Source organism: Gopherus flavomarginatus, chromosome 5 (genome assembly GCF_025201925.1).
Source record: "Gopherus flavomarginatus isolate rGopFla2 chromosome 5, rGopFla2.mat.asm, whole genome shotgun sequence".
NCBI lineage: Eukaryota > Metazoa > Chordata > Testudines > Testudinidae > Gopherus > Gopherus flavomarginatus.
Window position 1 is genome coordinate 55,287,889 of NC_066621.1, and position 22,469 is coordinate 55,310,357.

The 22,469-nt window shown below is 53.7% G+C and overlaps 1 non-coding gene across 1 annotated transcript; it reads left to right on the top strand.

Moving 5' to 3' along the window:
• The first annotated feature begins 18,915 nt into the window (after window positions 1-18,915).
• On the top strand, window positions 18,916-18,997 carry TRNAS-GCU (transfer RNA serine (anticodon GCU)). Its single transcript has one exon. It is a non-coding gene; the product is annotated as a tRNA-Ser (tRNA).
• Window positions 18,998-22,469: the final 3,472 nt, after the last annotated feature.

The following is a 22,469-nucleotide window of genomic DNA, read 5'->3' on the forward strand; positions in this document are numbered from 1 at the left end:
CCTACTGGTTTTTGAGTGGTATGATTCCTGATGTCAGATTTGTGTCCATTTATTCTTTTGCATAGAGACTGTCTGGTTTGGCCAATGTACATGGCAGAGGGGCATGCAACAGAAAGACTTCAAAAACAGACTCCAACAAGAAACTGCGGAGTTTGAATTGATTTGCAAATTAGATACTATCAACTCTGGCTTGAATAGAGACTGGGAATGACTGAGTCATTACACTACTTGAATCTATTTCCTTATGATAACTATCCTTACAACTCTTGTCAACTGTCCGCAATTGACCATCTTGATTATCACTACAAAAGTTTTTTTCCTGCTGATAACAGGTCATCTTAATTAATGAGCCTTTTAGAGCTGGTATGGCATCTTCTCTGTACGGGTATATATATACTTTTCTTCTATGATCCATTCTATGCATCCAATGAAGTGGCCTGTAGCCCACAAAAGCTTATGCTCAAATAAATTGGTTAGTCTCTAAGCCCACGTCCAGACTAACCCGCGGCATCGGCGGGTTAAAATCGATTGCTCGGGGATCAATATATCGCGTCTAGTCTGGATGCGATGTATCGATCCTCGAGCGCGCTTACATCGATTCCGGAACTCCATCAACCCGAACGGAGTTCCGGAATCGACACAGAGAGCTGCGGACATCGATGCCGCGCCGTCTGGACGGGTGAGTACCTCGATTTTAGAAATTCGACTTCAGCTACGTTATTCACATAGCTGAAGTTGCGTATCTAAAATCGATTTTAATACCCTAGTCTGGACGTGGCCTAAGGTGCCACAAGGACTCCTGTTCTTCACTTCAGTGTTGCCAGTCCCAGTGTTCAAAAATCATATGTCAAGCCCCCAATAATCCTGGCTTACTGAAAATAAGATATTGGGGTTCTTATTCACCTTTTGGATTTTGAACCTTTGGGGTGCACTCTGGTCATGTTTTCAATCTCTTTTTCTGCAAATATGAGGGCTAGAAATGTACTTTAATTAAAAAATAAAATTTGAACTGCTTATGTAGTTACCTGAGACCAGGAGCAGTGGCTTTTTGAGACACACCAAGTACCATCTGATTTGCAGTAACATGATGAGAACTGGCAACACTGAGTTCAGATTCTAAGCCAAAAGCAGGCCTGTAGCTATGACGTTTATGTAATTGCTCTAATCAGTATTCTAGAACATCTGGTTTACTAGCAGCATTGATGTTTGAATGAATCTTATTGCCAACCTTTGTAATCTAACACTGAAAGAGATGCTTGGGGTTTTGTGACTGCCTGGAGTAAATCAGTGTAAAAGTTTCAGTCTGGAGTTCAATGTGTGATATGAATGGTCAGCTCTGTATGAGTGTAACTGTTGTCTCCCCTACACAGTAATTGACTTTAACTGGATACTCTGATTTATCAGGGTTTGTGATAATGGTGGTATAGCAACATGACTGAAAAGGAAAAGAGATTTTTGTGTGTGTAAAGGGGATACGGGGAGAGAGATAATATTATACCACATGTATATGTAGGTGTTATCAATTTCCAATGCTATTGTGCAGACAAGGACACTGGAATCAGAAAGGAGTTGGCTGGTTAAATTCTTAGTTTCTTAATGGCACCATAAAGCCAGCTCACTAGGGCTTGTTACAAAGCTCATTGAAGTTAATGGAAAGTCTCCCATTGACTTCAATGGAGTTTTGCATCAGACCTTAATGACTTAACTCTGGAGGCCTTATCCAGATAAATCTCCCATAGATTTCAATTGGGGGTAGGGAGCAGTTGCCTGAGTGGGGACTACAGGATCTAGTCACAAATAACTATTGGGGTGCCTAGACTTTTTCAGCAGGAGGAACAGATCCCTCCAGCCTTTGCAAAATAATTGATGAAAACTTTCTGGTAAATTTTGCTGACTGATTTCATTGTTGTTGAAGTCACAACTGAACCTCAGAAGTCATCTCTACATGCTAAACGCTTTCATTATCTTTTACCTTCTTAGGGCAATAGTTTTCCATTGCATTATCCAGCTGTGACTCTGCATAAGCAAATGGCATCTTCATGAATATAGTCACTTTAACTTCCCAAAATGAGTGCATATGCGATTTCCATGTAGAATCCTGTATATTTGGGTACCCAAACTTCTCCTCTCCCCGGAAATGTTGAGTGCACAAATAAAGGCACAAAAAAGTAGAGATCCTTCTGGCCCTTACTATTTAGTTTGACCTTGGGCCGGTCTATTCTTCATTACTGCCACTATTGCTGCTATTCTTGTTTAACGAGATAATCCAAATCTCATTTGATTCACAGAGCACTGGATACAACACACTTTATTGAGGCTTTTTTGAGTTCTGCATGTCAACTTAGCTGTCTGCAGTCCTATCTTCTATGAAGGAAAGACACCTAATGCATTTTACTGTTCTCTGTTTCTTAGAAGCATTAGCTTTTGTCAGTGTGTATATTTGAACAGCAGATTTTTTGTTAAAGTAATAGATTTATTGTACATTTTGGCTAGAGGTGTTAACTGAGTATATTTAATAGCGATTCTCAGAAAGAGAAAACTACAGCAGTTTCTGTTCTGCCAAAAAGGTCACCTTTCTTGTGAAAGCAGTAACACAACAACTGTGGGGCTACTTTTCTTGACTGATGGCAGGATGCCAGAGATCCATTGAAAAAAACTCCACTCAGAGGTTCATCATTCCTTTGAGTATTTTACAGTGACACTGGAGAGCCTTGCCGCTGTCTTCTGCTTGCACACTCTTTCAAATCTTCATTGCACCTTGATGCTGCGCACACTTTCCTTAGACATTAATGTTTACACATTATCACTAATACCATGTTGAAGTTTTCTGTGTTCTGTCTTTTTTTGTTTGGAACTAGTCAAGAGCTGCTTAGCTATTAATGTATATGATGGTGTGGTGGTGATTTGAAACAATGAAAAATGGCACAGAGAATTTAAATGGAAACTGTCCCTCAGCTCTTAAACAGTTACTTAGAGTTGTGCTGTTTGTGCTAGCATTTTCTCTATTTACCTTGGATTTTGTCAGTGTAATATGCAGGGCTCCACGTGCCCTGCAATTTTGAAGCCATAAAGTTTACCAGACTATTTGCCCTTTGCTGAAAAATCGTGACCCAAGGACTAAGCTACCATTTAAAAAAAAAAACAAAAACCAAAAACTAGCCCTCATGCTTGCATTTGCTATTCTACACGTATATATTTTATCACTTATGTCTGCAGACAGAGTGAAGCCATAGTTCTGGGAGGTGTGAATTGCCCACAATTGCTAACTCTGGAAGTGTAACAATATTGACATTTAAATTGTCCCTCTTAATTTTGCATCATCAAAGTTCTTATCCTGCTTTCCCTAACTGCCTTCCATGCCTCTCCACTGGCACCTTAAAGACTAACAGATTTATTTGGGCATAAGCTTTGGTGGGCAAAAAAATGTTAGTCTTTAAAGCCTGGTCTAGGCTTTAAAGGCCACCCCACACTAGGTGGGTGGGGGGATCAATCTAAGTTAAGCAACTTCAGCTATGTGAATAACATAGCTGAAGTCGACGTATTTAGATCAACTTACCACGGTGTCTTCACTGCGGTAGGTCAACTGCTGAACCTCCCCTGTCGACTCCGCCTATGCTTCTCACTCCGGTGGAGTACTGGAGTCGACAGGAAAGCGCTTGGTGGTCGATTTATCGTGTCTTCACTAGATGCAATAAATCGACCCCCGCTGGATTAATTGCTTCGGAGGTAAGTGTATACATGCCATACGATGCCACTGAACTCCTCGTTGTCTTTGTGGATTCAGACTAACACGGCTATGTTATGCTATACAAAGAACATGAGATTAGCTAACAATTAAATTATACATTAATTTTTATAATATAAATATAAAATCCTACTCCTAGAGCTACCCCTCTGATACTTGATACCCTAACTGTCTTTCACCAGCAGCCAAGCTTCCCCTGAAACAATCTTCAATGTAGTGTAAAATAAATTGAATTAAGTGGCATAGCCCCTTCAGCAGCTTGCCTGCAGGAGGCCCCCGGTCCCACAGATTTGGCGGCTTGCCTGTGGGAGGTCCTCAGTCCCACAGATTTGGCGGCTTGCCTGCAGGAGGTTCACCAGTCCCGTGGCTTCGGCATACCCCGCCGAATCCACAGGATGGGCAGACCTCCCACAGGCGCGCCGCCGAAGGCTGGCTGCCTGCTGCCCTCACAGGGACCAACAGGGCGCCCCCTATGCTTGCTGCCCCAGGCACTTGCTTGGAGCGCTGGTGCCTGGAGCCACCGCTGAGCCCCTTTCAGGACTGGGTCCATTGTTTGTATAAAGTAACTGCAATCCACTAGTCTAGTTGTAGGCAGTTTCCTCTGGGGACTCGCTCTTGTAAAGGAGAATTACATCAGTGATTATTGGCATCTGTATGGAAAGAAGGAATAATCCTTCCTCACTTAAAGATTTGGTATAATGATTCAAGTTTCCTTTCTTAATTCACTTCTTCCTCCAACTATATTAGGTTGCAGGATAATTAAAAGCTTCAGCTTCCTGTAATAAAGAGTCACTTTTTCAGAATTGCCCAGGTGTGGGTGATTTTTTTTAATAGCTGAGGCTCATTAATGGTCCTGTGTATATTTTTAGAGCTTGGCATCAATCAGGAAAGGTCATTAGATCATTATGCAAGTGACTGAATCAGCAATATGGTATCTTATCTTGTCAAAGTTGTAACTTTAACATTATCAAAGTGATTCAAAGACATTCATTTGCCTTGGATCTAAGTTAAGTTTGCCCCTTTAGAGAGAGACAATACAAAGCTCTAAGGCTACGTCTACACTACAAACTCTGATTGATGCAAGTTATGTTGGCATGCGGACGCTTACATTTACATATTGCTTGGGTACACGCATACTTTGCTACTTGTGTCAGTGCTGTCACCAGGAGTGCTTGGGTCAACGTAAAGTGTGGTGCATGTTGGGTAGGTATCTGTTTCCCAGGTGCTGCTGTCCAGCACAGTTCATTTTGGGAAATTTTTGCAATGTGTTGTAGGGTAGAAATGACTTGCCTAGAGATCTCTGGGAGCTAGGGTCAAGTTCTCAGGACACAATTTTCTCCATCCCATGATACTATCCATATTCCATAATTTTTGTGACTTAAAATCCCACAAACACATGTGTAACTTTTTGATGCCTGGCATCTCTGAGAGAAGCATGGAGCCTGCAGAACTCTACGCTATTCTCACAAATGTTGCAAATACAGGTCACACGATTCTCCTGTATTTGCTGTTCCACAGGAAGTACCTCAGCAACTGGAGATGTGAGGATTTCTTCTAGGACAGGTTGTTATGGGACCAGCGGTGGCTCCAGGCATCAGTGCTCCAAGTGCGTGCCTGGGGCGGCAAGCCACGGGGGACAGCCTGCCGGTCTCTGTGAGGGCGGCTGTATCTATTGGGTGTCTGGGAAGTGGGCGGGCGAAGCCCGCCCACTGCTAAAGGATCCTCCCCCAGCCTTAGGGGAGGAACCACAGGGCCACAGAACCCACTGAGTTCGGGGGACAACTAATAAAAGAACAGGGACAGGAGTGAGGTCAAAGGGTCATAAGAAGGGAACCTGACAGGGACACCGAGCAGAGAACCCCGGACAGCGCCCACTGCTCCTCGAAGGCGTCAAGGGAGCCAGTGGACGCCGCCCAGAGGAACTCCGCCCGGATGCGTGAACGGACCATGGATCGGAAACAAGCCCCACAGTCGCCGGGGTCTCCATCGGCCAACCTCCTCTCTCTGGTCGCGTGGATGGCCTTTTTTTCCAGGGCAAGGAGAAAGTTGACCAGGAGGTCCTGGGACTTCGTGGGGCCACGGATAGGGAGTGCGTAGAGAAGGAGGTGAGGGGAAAAGTGCAGCCAGAAACGTAAAAGGATGTTAATGAGGAGCCGGTGTAGGGGCTGCAACCGGGCGCACTCTAAGTAAATGTGCGCCAGGGTCTCCCTCAAGCCACAGAAGGGGCAGGTGTCCGGGACAGGGGTAAACCGCGCCAAGTACACGCCCGTGCTCACGGCCCCATGAAGGAGCCGCCAACTGATATCCCCAGTGGGCCTTGGGACCAAGGTGGAGTAGAGGCTGACCCACCGGGGCTCCTCACCCTCCAGAGGTGGCAGGAGATCCCTCCACTTCGTATCGGGGCGGGACACGAGGGTGAGGAAGTGAAGGGTGTGGAGCACGAGCGCGTAAAGCTGCTTCCGAGGCGCGGTCTGGAAACGGACCGGCTGCAGATCATGCAGCCGGCTTGCGGAGAAGGGGCAGGGGGGCCGGTCGGGCCTACGGGGCAGGGGCCCGATGAAAAGGTCTGGAGGGCTTGGGGTAGGGGCTGGGCGGGGCGTGCCCTCCCGCAGGACCCGGTCGAGGTAGGCCCGAGCAGCGGGCGGCAAAGCGGCCTCCACCTCCTGGAGTATGCGCCGGGGAGTGCAAGGTCTGGAGAGCCCCATGCGTTGAGCGAGCGTCAGGGGATCCAGCCAGCCTCCCGGGTCATAGTCCAGGAGATCTCCGACCCTGGTAGCTTCCGCCAGGACCAACCTCCGGCGCACCGCGGGGGACTCCGCCACCTGCACACGAAGCTGGGGATTGTGTAGCAGGGGCTCCGCGAGGAGGTCGGCCCCCTCGGTGGCCGCCACGGACCTGGTCGCAGAGAACAGCTTCCAGGTCCGGAGGAGGTCCTGGTAGAAGACCGGCAGCCCGGAGAGGTCTTGCGGAAGACCCCTCGGTTCGAGATAAAGGAGCTGCCGGTCGTATCGGAGCCCTCGGAAGCGGCGCAGGAAGGCGTGCGCCAGGGCTCTCCATGCTGGACTACCCGCACCATAAAGGAGCCTCTGCAGTGCCTGGAGGCGGAAGACGTGGACCTGAGTGCGCAGGCACTTCAGGCCCTGCCCTCCCTCCTCCAGAGGCAGGTGGAGTACCCCTGCAGGGACCCAGTGCAGTCCTGGCCAAAAGAACTCCAGAACCACCCTCCGGAGGTCGGCCAGGAGACCCGGGGCCGGGACCAGGGTGTTGAGCCGGTACCAGAGCATGGACAGGACCAGTTGGTTGAGCACCAGTGCCCTCCCTCGAAGGGAAAGGCAACGGAGGAGTCCTGTCCATTTCCGGAGCCGCTCCGCCACCCTGCCCTGCAAACTGTGCCAGTTCTCCGGCGAAGACGGATGCGTGGCAGAAAGGTAAACGCCGAGATAGAGCAGCGGACCCGCGCTCCACCGGATGGCCTGAAGCGCGGGTGGGAGGGAGCCTGCCTGCCACCCGTCCCCGACCACCAGGCCAGAGCTCTTGACCCAGTTGACCCGGGCGGAGGAGGCCGCCGAGTACACCGCCTGGCAAGCCTCCACCCGCGCCAAGTCACCTGGGTCCTGGACCACGAGAAGCACATCGTCGGCGTACGCCAACAGGACCAGCCGCAGCTCCGGCTCCCGAAGCACCAACCCCGTCAACCTCCTGCGGAGGAGACAGAGGAAGGGCTCGATGGCCAGAGCGTACAGCTGGCCCGAGAGGGGGCACCCCTGCCGCACTCCCCGCCCGAAGCTGACCGGCTCGGTCAGGGTCCAGTTGAGCCTGACCAGACACTCTGCGGAAGCGTACAGCACCTGGAGAAAACCCACAAACTGGGACCCGAAGCCCAACGCTCGCAGAGTGCCCAGGAGATACCCGTGGTCCACCCTGTCGAACGCCTTCTCCTGATCCAGGGACAGGAGGGCGAACGACAGATCATCCCTGCACCCAAGCTCCAAGAGATCCCGGACCAGATAGAGGTTATCGAAGATGCTACGGCCCGGGACGGTGTAGCTCTGGTCTGGGTGGATCACGTCCTCCAGCACGGACCCCAGACGCAGCGAGATGGCCTTGGCGATGATTTTGTAGTCCGTGCTGAGGAGCGAGACGGGACGCCAATTCCGTAAATCGCGGAGGTCCCCCTTCTTCGGCAATAAGGCGAGCACAGCTCGCCTGCACGAGAGAGGGAGGACCCCGCCCTGCAAGGACTCGGCCCAGACGCTGGCCAGGTCTGGGCCGAGGACATCCCAGAACACGCGGTAGAACTCCACGGTCAGCCCGTCCATGCCCGGAGACTTGTTGGTGGGCATGCGACGGAGGGCGTCCGAGAATTCGGCCAGAGAGAGAGGCAGCTCTAGCCGGTCCCGGGCGCCCGCGCTGAGCGTCGGGAGCCCGTCCCAAAGCACTCTGCGAGCGGCAGGATCGGTTGGATCCGGAGAGAAAAGGTGCGCGTAGAAGGTCCGGGCCCTCTCGCACATCTCCGCCGGATCCGTGAGGGGGGCGCCATCCTCCGCCAGAAGGCAGGTGACGTGCTTCTTGGCCCCCCTCTGTTTCTCCAGGGCGTAGAAGAAGCGGGAGCCGCGATCCATCTCCCGCAGGAGGCGGATGCGGGAGCGAACAAAGGCGCCCCGAGCCCGATGGTCCTCGAGGACCCGGAGCTCCTCCCGCTTCTCCTGGCACGCTCCGCAAAGGGATGGATCCTCGGGGCTGGTGGCCAGACGCCTCTCCAGCTCTAAGACCTCCCGTTCCAACTGCCCTATCGCCGCATCCCTCCGTCGGCTGACGCCCCGGGTGTAGTCACGGCAGAAGAGCCGGGCGCGCACCTTCCCCACATCCCACCAGCGCCGTGCCGAGGGAAAGGCGCGCCGCTGCCCTCGCCAGGCCAGCCAGAACTCCCGGAAGGACGCCACAAATCCCGCATCCTCCAGCAAGCTGTTGTTGAAGTGCCAATAGGCCGGCCCCGGCCTCTCCGCACTGAGGGAGGCCGTTACGGTGACGAGGTGGTGATCGGAAAAAGGGGCCGGCCGGACGCTGGAGGACTGGGCCCGTGAAAGGTGGAATCGCGACATGTAGATGCGGTCCAACCGGGAGTGGCACGACCGATGGGCCCCCACCCGGACATAGGTGAACGTAGAGACATCGTCCGGGTGGTGGTCGCGCCAGACGTCAACCAGGGAGTGATGGTTGACGATCTCCCGGAGGACGTCCGCGGCAGCCTGGCTCTGCTCGGTCCCCGAGCGGTCCCGCTCCTCCAGGATGATGTTAAAATCCCCGCCCAGGACCAGGCACTCACGAGGATCCAGGGAGCCGAGGAAGGCGGACGCCTGCTGATAGAACGGCAACCGCTCCGGGGCCGATGTCGGGGCATAGACGTTCACGAGGTTCACCACGAGCCCCTCCAAGCGGACCCGGAGGTGCAGCAGGCGGCCTGGCACAGCCTCGGCAACCCCCAGCACCTCCGGCCGTAGGTCGGGGGAGAACAGGGTAGCCACTCCAGCTCTACGGGTGGTGAGATGGCTGAAGTAGACTCCGTCCCCCCACTCCAGCCGCCAGCTGGCTTCGGCGGCCGGATCCGTGTGGGTCTCCTGCAGGAAAATCACAGAGTACCGCCCCTCCCGAAGGAAGGAGAGCACCTGGCTCCTGCGGAAACCCACCCTACAGCTCCGGGTGTTCAACGTGGCAAAGATGATGGGTGCCATGAGGAGGGCTGGGGGGGATCCTCGCCGGCAGGGACGCCCATGGCTCCCAGTGGGCCGCGCAGCAATCCGTGACCCACCCCGAAGGTGAGCAAGGAGTCACGGAAGCTGCGGACCCGGTAGTAAGTCGCGGCACCCTGCTTCCCAGTCCTCTTGCCCTCCCCCATGAGGGCCCTTGCGGCCCGGAGGATCTGATGAAAATCCCCCCAGCGCTGGAGAGCTAGCGCCACCTTGTTGCGGGAGCCCCTGACGTCTTCCAGGAACTCCCGCAGCTCCTCTCGCAGCACGTGGGGGGGTGGGGTCACTGGCCCCTGGCGACCCACCAGTGGGGCCTCTGGGACAGCCCCGTGGCCCACGGGGACGGGGAGGCAAGGGGCGGACCCCCGACGTGGCGCCCGATGGGCCGACGCCACGCGCTCCGCCCCAGACTCTGGCTCGATGGGGGGCGGCGGAGGGAAGAGTGCAGTCCCGAGGGGGTCGGGGCTGTGAAACGTAAAGGCTCCCTGGGGGTCTCCCTGCGGGAAAGGGAAGGAGACAGCCCCAGGGGCGGCAATAACAGCGTGGGAGGTGAAGGGGACAGGGACGGGGTCAGGAGTAAGGGCAGGGCTGGGGTCAGGAGCAGGGTCGGGAGGAGGGGCAGACATGGGACTCTGGGCCGCAGGAGCTGAAACGTCAGGAGGCGGCTCCTCGCGGCCAGGCGCAGGGGTTTGAGGGGTAGGGAGGGGGTCCCCGGGGACACCGGGTCCAGGCTCAACCGCTGGCAGGGCAGCCTCAGCGGCGAGGGATGCAGAACCCTCAGTGGGGCCCCCGCCCAGGAAGGAAACCGGTTGCCCTGCGCCACCGAGGGATCCCCCTGGTGGCTCGCCTCCTGACCGTGAGGCACCGGCCCTCGCCTCAACAGGCTCGGTGGCCGTCAGCGGGGTGCCCTCCGCGGCCGGGCAGGCAGAAGAGTCCAGGGGGCCCTCGGAGGCGGGAGTGGACGCAGCAGTCGGGGCGATAGGACACAGGGAAGGGGAATCCGGGGTGAGGTTGGCTAGGTCGGGGCCCGCTGACAGAGGGTCGATCTCCCCCAGGGTAACCGGGGTCAGACCCAGGGCCTCGATCTCCTCAAAGAGGGAGGGGAGCTCACCGCCCACCACCCCGGGGTCGTCCCCACTCGCACCCGAGGTGACGCTCACCATGGGTGTTGTAGGGGGCACAAGCGGCACGGGGATAGGAGAGGACTCATCAGGGGCCTCCGCCGGGAGGGACTGCGGAGGAGGGACAGTGGTATTCTCCAGTGCTGCCACGTCTTCCCCAGCTGGGACTGGCATATGGTCCGATCCCGTGGGCATGGCAGAAGGCTCGGTGTCTGCAGCCCCCTTCCTAGTCTTACGGGGGGCTTCCGCATCAGATGGCGCGAGCGGAGCCCGAGCCTTCCGCTTGCCCCGCCTACCCTGTACTAGGGTCCAGCCCTCCATGGCGTCACCTGCGGGCTGGTCGACAGGGGTTGGGTCGGAGGGCAGGGATGTTGGTTCGTGGACTTGGAGAGGTACTGGTGGGACAGCTGGAGGAAGGGAAGATACCCCCTGGGGAGGGCCCTCTCCCACGGCCCGCGGTACCCCTACCGCAGCCTCCTCCACAGGCCCCGCCAGGGCGCAGGCATCGGAGGTGGGGCTCTCCCGCTCGTCTGGGCATGCCGAGGGAGGTACCCCTGCAGCCCGAGTGGGAGCAGTGATGGATTGAAGAGGAGGAGGGGCGACTCTGGGCTTCGGGTGGCCAGGCGCGCCGGCGATGACGGGGCCGGCAGTCTGCCGGGGCTCGGGGGTCCCGGGTGCCCCTCCGAGCTGGGCCAAGGGGCAGTCCCTCCGGACGTGCCCCGTCGCCCGGCAGAGGTAACACCGGGCCTCCCCCGTAGAATAGTGCACCCGGTAATGGGCCCCCTGATAGGGGACCAGGAAGGACCCCTCGAGCGCCTCTCCGCCACGCGCCGCCGGCGGCAGTTGAAGCTGCACCTGCCGGCGGAATGAGAGGACGTGACGGAGGGCGGGGTCCTTGCAGCCCAAGGGGAGAGGGCTCACGATAGAGATGGGCTTCCCCAGAGTCGAGAGGGCGGGTAGCAGGGCGGCATTGGGAAGGAAGGGAGGGACGGACGTCAGAACAACACGGACACCCAGGTCCTCCAGCGGCTCTAGGGGGACGAACACGCCCCCCACCGCCAGGCCCTTCTCCACCGCCTCCTGGGCGGCAGCCTCCGAGGCAAGGAAGAAGACCACCTTGCCATACATCTTGGAGGCCGCCACAATGGCCGTGGGCCCCACCACCCTTGCCAACGCCCGCACGTAGGTCTCCACGTGGGGCGAGGCGGGCACCAGGAGGCAACGGACGCCGTGCTTCCTGGTCAAGGTGGGGAACGGGCCCCGGCCGCCGTAGGTGGTACTGGAGGCAGCGGTCGGGGGAGATGACGTAGCGGCGGGCTGGGGGGCCGCCGCCACCTGGGCGTATGCCCTGGGGGCCGGAGGAGGGGCACCCGCAGAGCTGGTGGAGGGAACAGCGGGGAGGGGCGCCGCGGCCGATGGCGGAGCCGCGGCAGTGGTGGCAGCCACTGCCATGGAGGGCTTAGTCTGCCGAGCAGGACCCTTCCCCTTCTTTTTGCCCTGGCCCTTTCTGCCAGCTGGGGGGGATCCCCCAGAATCGGAGGGGGCGAGGGACGTGGCAGCAGTGGAGGTCACCCCAGCACCGGGCGCTGCCGGCGCTTTAGCGGGAGAGGTGGCAAGCGGTCCGGCAGCGGCGGTTGAGGCTGAGACTGGGGGGTTTGAGGGCGGAGCAGGCGGGGGAGGGGGGACAGGGGTTGTCCCAGGAGTCCCACCCGCCGCATCTCCCGCCATGGTGAGTAGGGAGGGAGGGGAAATACCCGAGAAGGGGAGGGGAGGGAAAGCAGGTCAACCACTCCTCCCTGCTAGGCTGTAGGCAGGGGAGGAGGGTGCCAAAATGGGGGAGGGGGCAGAGAAGGGGACTATCAAGGACTTGGGGGGGGGGCGTCAGTCTCCGACACAAGATCGAAATTCGGCTCCTCTAGCTGCACTAGGGGAGGGGAGGGATACAACAGCAATCGGGGGGTGCAGTGCAAGAGGGGCAAACTCAAACAGAGGGGAAGCACAAGCGCACTAAAGGGGTATGGGCGCACGAGGGGAGGGGCAGATCAGGACGCAGGGGCCGTAGGGAAGGGGAGCAACCAGGCTGGGAGTGGGGCAGAGGGACCAAGGGGCTAGCTTCAGGGCTGGGGCAGGACAAACAAAGCTGCAAAGGGAGACGGGCGGGGCAGGCAAACAAACTGAAGCTGGGGGGGGGCAAAATGCTACAAGGGGCAATGGGGCAGTCAACAAGGGACAAAGCTAGGGGGCCTGTTGCAGAGGGAAAGGGGTCAGTCCAGGGGAGGGGGGGTGCGTGCACCCACGAGCACTTGTGCAAAGTCAATATGGGTGGCTGGCTGCTGCTGGAGGCCCAAAACGGTGGCAATAGGGCGTGGCACGCCAGGCAAGCAGCTGAGTCCCAGAGGTGGGGACCGAGGCAGATGGCAAGCAGTCTGTGGGGGTGGTGGAGGGGGCAGCGGTGGTGGTGGGAGGGGACACAGATGGAGCAGGGGGCAGGCTCCACGCCACACCCCCTGTGCCCCCACAAACACAGTCTACACCCCCACCACTAGAGCACAGTCAAAGAGTTACTCAGTTCCTGAGGGCCCCCTCCACAGTGGTCTCCAGAGTCTTCCTGTGTACTCCCCCAGCAGCCGGTGGTCTTCTCAGTCCTCACCTTCCTCCAGGCTCCAGCAGCTCCCAGGCAAACACAGCTCCAGCAGCAGCAGCAGCAGCTCCTTCTCCAGCAACCCTGGTGGGCAGGCAGGAAGGACCCCACGTAGGTGGTAGCAGCAGTGGTGGTGGTGGTGATGGGGTCCTGGCTTCTCCCCCCGGAGGTGGAGGAGTGGGGGCTGGCCAGCAAGGCCCCCCCACCCAGCAACAGTGGCAGCAAGCGGCAGCAACAGCAGTCCAGCAAAGGAGCACTCCAGCCAGCAGCAGCAGCAGCCCAGGAAGGGAGAAGGGGCTCTAGCCAGCAAGGCAGCCAGAGAAGGGGGAGCACTCCAGCCAGCAGGGCAGCCCAAGCAGAGAGAGCGCTCCCGGTAGCAGAGTGCTGACCCTGCTCCTGCCCTGAAGGGGTGAAAACAGCCCTGGGGGGAGGCTGTGGCTGGGAGCTACTAAGCTGAGCTCATTGGGGAAAGTAGGCTCAGCTGTGGCCATGCCCCAATCAGGCCCAGCTGGCCCCTATAAGAGGCTGTGAGCCAGAGGCCCAAGGAGTCTCTCTCTAGCTGTAGAGGAAGATGGGCCTGGCTGTAGGGAGCTGGACATAAGGTACGTGAGTGAAGCAGGGCTGGGGAAAGGCAGAGGAGCTGGGGAGCTCCAGCCTCGAAAGTCCCAGGCTGCGGCCTAGCATAAGGCTAACAGGTACTGGGGGTTGCACAGGGAAGCCCAGGGGTAGGCCAAGGCAGGCAGCAGTCCAAACCCAACCTTGCCAGTGATGAGTAGGTTGATACTGCAGTCTGCCCCAGGGTGCAAGGGCTAGACAATGACTGGCAGTAGCCACATACTGAGGCAAGGTGGGGATAGTGGGTAGGGATTCCCCAGGGAGGGGAGACCCTAAGACTGAGAGGTTACTGCCAGGGGGCAGCACCCCAGGTAAAAGGGCACCGGGTCCAGGGAGGGACACGGGCCAGAGGACAGGCGGATCACTGGTCTGCAGAGGGCACTCCGGAGCTGGAATCAAGCTAATTCCCAGAAGACACCAGCAGGAAGCGCCGCAGGGGTGAGTCCGCTTGTGTACAGCGGCAGTCAGGCAGCCTTTGGTGGCTTGCCTGCGAGAGGTCCACTGGTCCCGCAGATTTGGCAGCAATTCAGCGGCGGGAACGCTGAAGCCACGGGACTGGCGGACCTCCTGCAGGCAAGCCACCAAATCTGCAGGACTGGGGACCTCCTGCAGGCAAGCCGCCGAAGGCAGCCTGCCTGCCGTGCTTGAGGCAGCAAAAAAGCTAGAGCCACCCCTGTATGGCACATAGTGAAAAAACAATTCAGGGTTATTGGTGGCATTCACGGAGCAGCTGCAAATAGTGGATCGCTGCTTCTGGGCCAGAGAAAAAAGCACTGGCTAGTAGGATTGCATCGTAATGCAGGTTTGGGATGACAAGCAGTGGCTGCAGAACTTCTGGATGCAAAATGAGAGCTGCATTGACAATGGAGAAATGAGTGGTGCTTGTACTCTGGAATCATGCAACACTGATTTGCTACCAGTCAGTGAGAAATCATTTGGAGATGGAACATTCACAGGAGAGACTGTTGTCTCACAAGTCTACAGGGCCATTAATCATCTCCTGATATGCAGGTCTGTGACTCTTGGCAACGTGCAAGACATAATGGTGGATCACAGGGACACTTCATCATATCAGTGTGGGTTGGTTAAGAAAAGTGCATGATGCCTGCATCTTTAAGAACACAGGCCTGTTCAGAGAGCTGCAAGTAGGGACATTTTATGAAATGCCAACAGTGATTCGGGGGGCCCAGCCTACTCTTTTGCTCCCGGGCTCATAAAGCAGTACATTGGCCATCTTGACAGCACCAAGAAAAGATTCAGCTACTGGCTCAACAGGTGCAGATTAACTGTTTGAATGTGTTTTTGGTAGACCAAAAGAAACACTGGCAGTGTTTGTTCACTAGATTGGGTCTCAGTCAGAAACACATCCCAATGGTGTTAGCTGCCTGTTGCATCCTACATAATATCTGTAAAGTAAAGGGGGAAAAGCTGCTGTCAAGATGGAGGTGGTGTGGCAGCTGACTTTAAACAGCCAGACACAAGGGCTATTACAAGACCCCAGTGTGGACCTATGCAGTTGATGGTGGCTTTAAAAGAGCACTTGAAGGATTAGCCGTGGTAGTGGTTTCGGAGTGCCTTGGCACAGCACTGTTCTCCAGCCGCAACCATGGTGAGTATGGCCTGCTGAGGGGTGGGGTCATTTTTTTTTCTCTTGCATGAAGCTATAAAATTTTGGTCCCTATTCCATGGATATGAGCATAGGGCAATGGCATGGAATATTGACACTATTTTCCACAGGTGGTTGTGATTTTAGCTGATATCTCACTTCTGAGGGTCACAAAGGCACAGAACACAGCTGCTATTGGCATTCTGAAGCTGTCGAGGCCCATATGCTATTAGCCTGTTTACTGCAATGGTGCCAGCCAAACTATTGCAGAGTAGGGTGGGAAAGTGTTCTATTGGGGACGAAGCAATCCCTAGAAACCTTCAGGAGAGGATTGCAGAGTATCTCTGTGAAAGTTTTATCAAGATCTCAGGAGGATAAAAGTGTCCTGCATGGCCCCGCCTCCTGCCTAACTCTACAGGGGAATGAAAAAACAGATGCCAACTCTAACTCTGTTGTACTGCTTTTGTCTTAAATTGGGGATGGGATTATAAAACCTCCAGGATTATAAATTAGCTTTCATGAAATCTGAACTCACTTTAAAAACCTGGAGAGATGAAGTACTGTGTAGATTGTCATTTATGTTCCATACAAATAAACATCAGAGGTGGAGATGAGATGGATGACCTGTTTGGAAACTCTTCCTCTCTGTGGAGAAGCCCTAAAAATTCTTCTTGATGAACCAATAATCTCCTCAACAACCCATTCAAACCAGATCTTTTGCAGCACTGTCGCTGCAGCAGAGAGACTGTACAGCTTTCTCTGGAGCTGGTCAATGCTGTTCTCAACATGGGTGGAGTGAACAATCCAATACATTGTGATGGGCCTCTTTCAGTCCTGTTCCTATACTGCCCCAGTCCCTATCAGTCTTGAAACTATTATATTTAGCATCTTTTAACTGGAGCATCCTAGCCTTTCTTTGCTTATCTAGAACTGCAGTGTTAAAAAATCACCAGAAAGTGTCTTGTGTTTAGAGACTGAGGGTTTTTTTTAAACATAGAAAGGAGTTCACTGTCCATGTGACGCTCAGGGCAGGAAGCACTATTCTCCACCAGAGATCATAAAGCAATGCTTCTGCATCTGAGAAGTGATGATCAGATATCAAAGGAAGGAAAAGGGGAATATTTAGTGCTGGACTGAGGCCTGAAAAATCCATACCCCAACAGATGTAGCTATGCTGACCTAACCCCCTGTGTAGACACAGCTATGTAGATGGAAGAATGCGTCCGTTGACTTAGCTACCATTATCTGAGGAGGTAGTATATGGAGAAACCCCTTCCATTGCTGTAGGCTATGACTATAGGCCAGGGGTCGGCAACCTCTGGCACGCAGCTCACTAGGGTAAGCCCCCTGGTGGGCTGGGACAGTTCGTTTATCTGCTGCGTCCACAGATTTGGCTGATCACAGCTCCCACTGGCTGCGGTTCACCACACCAGGCCAATGGGGGTGGTGGGAAGCGGCGTGGGCCGAGCGATGTGCGGGCCGCGGCTTCCCACTGCCCCCATTGGCCTGAAGCAGCGAACCACAACCAGTGGTTGCCGCGATTGGCCCAGCCCACCAGGGTGCTTACCCTGGCGAGCTGCATGCCAGAGGTTGCCGACCCCTGATATAGGCTATGACCTGTAGATACGCCGGTGTAATCCCCACAGTGTAGAGACAGTTCTCTGAAGGAAAAAAAGAACTCCCGTAATGATTCAACACCTCCCTTTCACTCACTCCCTTATCTCTGGCAAGTAAATAGCAACTTTGTTTCAATACATAAACAAAATATTGCATTGAAGTGTGGGCCTAGCTGAGCTTCAGGAAGATAGAAAATTTGGCTCTAAACTTATGCTGGTATAAACTGACACAGCTCCATTGACTTCAGTTTGACCTTGATATTGGTGATGTATTCTTGTCCCTTGTTTCTGTGCTGCCAGAGTGTCTCAAAATATTTAGTATGCTGCACTACATGAATGGCATGAGACTATATCTCAGCTTCTGCACAAAAAGTGACATTGTACATAATTGGCAGCTTTGACAACTCCTGTCTGGGTGCAAGATGGTTTGCTCTGTTAATGAATACTGTGAATTGTGTACAATTGCATACTTTTCATTTACAACACTTTGAAAAAACTCACTTTTGTGGTTTTTAAATCTAAAGAAAACATACCAAACTGTGGGCTGTCCTCTGGGTAAATACCACCTATGCTTTTCCACTAGAAATTTACCACAACAGCTTCTTTACAGAAAGCAGGGTCAGATTTTTAAAAGATATATTTAGGTGCCTAGGGTGACTTTCAAAAGCTCCTATATGCCTAACTCCTATTGAAATCACCGGGAGTTACTTAGGTGCTTCTGAAAATATCACAAGGTACCTAAATACATTTAAAAATCTGTCCTTGGTTTCCTCAGATTTCAGTTTGAACATTGTTTTAGTGATAGGACATAAATGTCCTAAATTTCCAAGCTGAGGAGAAAATGTTACCAGCTGTTTGAACAAGGACAGAAATGAAAGCAACTTTGAAAATCATACTGATGACGATTGCCAAACTTAGGCTCTGATTCAGCAAGGTACTTGAGCATGCATGTAGCTTTAAGCATGGTAGTAACCCCACTGAAATCATTGGGGCTACGCCCGAGCTTAACTGACAAATGTGTGTGAGGGTATGTCTACACTACGAAATTAGGTCAAATTTATAGAAGTTGATTTTTAGGAAGCAATTGTGTGTGTCCCCACTAAGTGCATTAAGTCAGCGGCGTGCATCCACACTACTGTGGCTATCATTGATTTTCGGAGTGTTACACTGTGGGTAGCTATCCCACAGTTCCCGCAGTCTCTGCTTCCCACTGGAATTCTGGGTTGAGCTCCCAATGCCTGATGGGGCAAAAACATTGTTGCGAGTGGTTTTGGGTACATGTCGTCAGTCGCCCCTCCCTCCATGAAAGCAACAGCAGACAATCATTTCGCCCTTTTTTTTTTTTTCTGTGCAGACGCCATACCACAGCAAGTGCGCAGCCAGCTCAGCTCACCGACACCGCCGCTGTTGTGTCCTGGGTGCTGCTGTCAGCAGACGGTGCAATAGGACTGCTAACTGTCATCATACACCGTTCCACTGCAATTCTGCTCTGCTGCTCTTGTCTCAATAGTGAATTTCTCCATGTTGTCTGTCATGTGCTCCTGGATACGTGTGTTCTTCCTCAGGGAAATGAGCATGGTGCTAACCATCATCCTCCACCACTTCCGCTGCAACTCTGCTCTCCTGGTGCCATGAATCTACCTCGCAGGTCCTCTTATCTTTCTGTATAAATATCTATTCTTGTGGCATCCGTCGTCATCGACCACTTCCACTGCAACTCTTCTCTCCTGCAGCCGCCATACCACGGCAAGCATGGAGCCCACTCAGCTCACTGGTGCTGTTGTGAGCATTGTAAACACCTTGCACATTATCCTGCAGACCTCAGATGAGGTGGCCGAGTGGTTAAGGCGATGGACTGCTAATCCTTTGTGCTTTGCACGCATGGGTTCAAATCCCGTCCTCCTCGGATGCATTTAGTCTTCACTCTTCCTTTGTAGACAACCATCTCCCCCTTTGGTACAATGACAGATCAAACATTATCCTGCAGCATGTGCAGAACCTGCAAAAGGAGGCAACAACAGCGCGATCACGATAGTGATGAGGACATGGATACAGACTTTTCTCAAAGCACGGGCTCTGGCAATTTGGACATCATGGTGGTAATAGGGCAGGTTCCTGCCGTGGAACGCCGATTCTGGGCCCGGGAAACAAGCACAGACTGGTGGGACCGCCTAGTGTTGCGGGTATGGGATGATTTCCAGTAGCTGCGAAACTTTCGCATGTGTAAGGGCACTTTCATGGAACATTGTGACTTGCTTTCCCCTGCCAAGAATACCAAGATGAGAGCAGCCCTCACAGTTGAGAAGCGAGTGGTGAGAGCCTTCTGGAAGCTTGCAACACTAGACAGCTACTGGTCAGTAGGGAATCAATTTGGAGTGGGTAAATCTACTGTGGGGGCTGCTGTGATCCAAGTAGCCAACGCAATCACTGAGCTGCTGCTATGAAGGGTAGTGGCTCTGGGAAATGTGCTGATCTTAGTGGATGGCTTTGCTGCAATGGGGTTCCCTAAATGTGGTGGGGCAATAGATGGAACGCATATCCCTATCTTGGGACCAGATCTCCTTGGCAGCTAGTACATAAACTGCAAGGGGTACTTTTCAATGGTGCTGCAAGCACTGGTGGATCACAAGGGATGTTTCACCAACATCAACATGGGATGGCTGGTAAAGGTGCATGATGCTTGCATCTTCAGGAACTCTGGGCTGATTGAACAGCTGCAGGAAGGAACTTACTTCCCAGACCAGAAAATTACTGTTGAGGATGTTGAAATGCCAATAGTTATCCTTGGAGACCCAGCCTACTCCTTGTTCTCATGGCTCATGAAGCCATACACAGGCAGCCTGGACAGTAGCAAGGAGCAGTTCAACTATAGGCTGAGCAAGTGCAGAATGGTGATAGAATGTGCATTTGGACGTTTAAAAGCTTGCTGGCACAGTTTACTGACTAGGTTAGACCTCGGCAAAACCAATATTCCCATTGTTATTGCTGTTTGCTGTGTGCTCCACAATATCTGTGAGAGTAAGGGGGAGACATTTATGGCGGGGTGGGAGGTTGAGGCAAATCATATGGCAGCAGATTGCACACAGCCAGACACCAGGGTGATTAGAAGAGCATAGCTGGGTGCCCTGCGCATCAGAGAAACTTTGAAAACAAGTTTCTTGACTGGCCAGGCTACGATGTGACAGTTCTCTTTGTTTCTCCTTGACGAAAACTGCCCCCTTGGTTGACTCTATTTCCCTGTAAGCCAACCGACCTCTCCCCTTCAATCAGCACTTTCAGAGGCAATAGTCATTATTGTTTCAAAATCATGTATTCTTTATTCATCACACAAATGGAGGGAAACTCACAAAGTAGCCTGGGAGGGGTGGGTGAGGAGGGAATTACCGGGTGAGTTGGTGGATAAGGGGAAGTGGGAAGGGAAAGGCCACACTACAGTTCAAAACTTACTGCATGCCCGTCTTCTGTTGCTTGGGCAATCCTCTGGGGTGGAGTGGCTGGGTGCCCGTAGCCTTCCCTCCGCATTCTTGGGCATCTGGGTGAGGAGGATATGGAACTTGGGGAGGAGGGCAGGTGGTTATACAGCACTGCAGCGGTGGTCTGTGCTTCTGCTGCCTTTCCTGCAGCTCCACCAGATGCCTGAGCATGTCAGTTTTCTTCCCCATTAGCCTCAGCATTGCATCCTACCTCCTCTCAGTGTGCTCCTCTCTTCTCTCATCGCATTCATTTAACGCTTTCCTGGACTCTACCATTGTTTGCCTCTACACATTCTGCTGAGCTCTTTCAGTGCAGGAGGAACATGTAATCACGAATGCGTTTTTTTCTAATCTGCACTAGCCTGTGGGACGGAGATGATAGGGAGAGAGTAGAAACATTTTTGCAGCTGCAAGAGGAAAAAAAGGGAACATTTTAGAGAACAAAGGTAAGACTATTTCACACTGAATCAAGAGATTCACATTACATAGCACATGTGCTTTTGATACAAGGTCGGATTTTGCCTCTTATATTGAGTGCCTGCCGGTTTGGTGTGAGACATCACACACGCTCGCCTGGGCAACAGAATTCGTCTTGAAGTCAGCCATGGTAAGGCAAAGGGTTTCGGCTTCTTCAACCTTCATAACATGTGGGAACAGTTTCAAACAGCAGCACCCTCCTTTCCCATACCAAGCAAAGGCCATTGGGTTGGCCATTTAAAAGGAGAGGCTGTGGTTTTAGGGTGAATGTGCAGCACAATCCAACCACCCTCTTCCAATTCTCTGGGATGATCACTTCACCCCCTCCCACCACGTCACTAGTATCAGGGAAGATCCCTGTCAGCCAAACGTGAATAGCTCAGCATGAACGGACCTCCCCCCACTGCATGGCTAACAGTGGGGATGATTTCTTTTCAGCCAAGGACAAACAGCCCAGCAGGAACGGGCACCTCTGAATGTCCCCTTAAACAAATTTCCCGTATTTTAACCAGGTGACTATGAATGATATCACTCTCCTGAGGCTAACACAGAGAGATAAAGAACGAATGTTGCTTGAATGCCACCAAAGCCTGGGCCCATTTGCTGCAATATTTTGTTCTGCAATGATTCCAGACTACTTGCTACTGGCTCGGCGTGGTAAAGTGTCCTACCATGGTGGACGGAATAAGGCTGCCCTTCCCAGAAACCTTCTGCAAAGGCTTTTAGAGAACCTCCAGGAGAGCTTCATGGAGATGTCCCTGGAGGAATTCCGCTCCATCCCCAGACACGTTAACAGACTTTTCCAGTAGCTATACTGGCCGTGAACGCATCCCAAGTCTTCAGGGCAAATTAATAATTAAACATGCTTGCTTTTAAACCCTGTATTATATTTACAAAGGTACACTCACCAGAGGTACCTTCTCTGGCTTCATGGTCCAGGAGCTCGCCTTGGGAGGGTATTGGCTCCAGGGTGATGAACAGTTCCTGGCTGCCAGGGAGAAGGGATTCTCCACTTGCCTGCTGTGAGCTATCCTCAACCACCACCACCTCCTCATGATCATCCACAAAATCCTCATCCCTGTTGTGTGAGACTCCCCCCTTGCAGGTGTCCACGGACAGTGGTGGTGTAGTGGTAGCCCCCCCACCCTCAAATTGCATGCAGCTCATCATAGCAGTGGCATGTATGGGGCTCTGACCTGGAGCGACCATTTGCATCCTTTGTTTTTTGGTAGGCTTGCCTCAGCTCCTTAACTTTTCACATGGCACCCCTGTATGTCCCTGTTGTAGCCTCTGTCCATCATGCCCTTGGAGATTTTGGCAAATATATTGGCATTTCGTCTTTTGGAACGGAGTTCTGCCTGCACGGATTCTTTTCCCCATACAGCGATCAGATCCAGTATCTCCCGTTCTGTTCATGCTGGAGCTCTT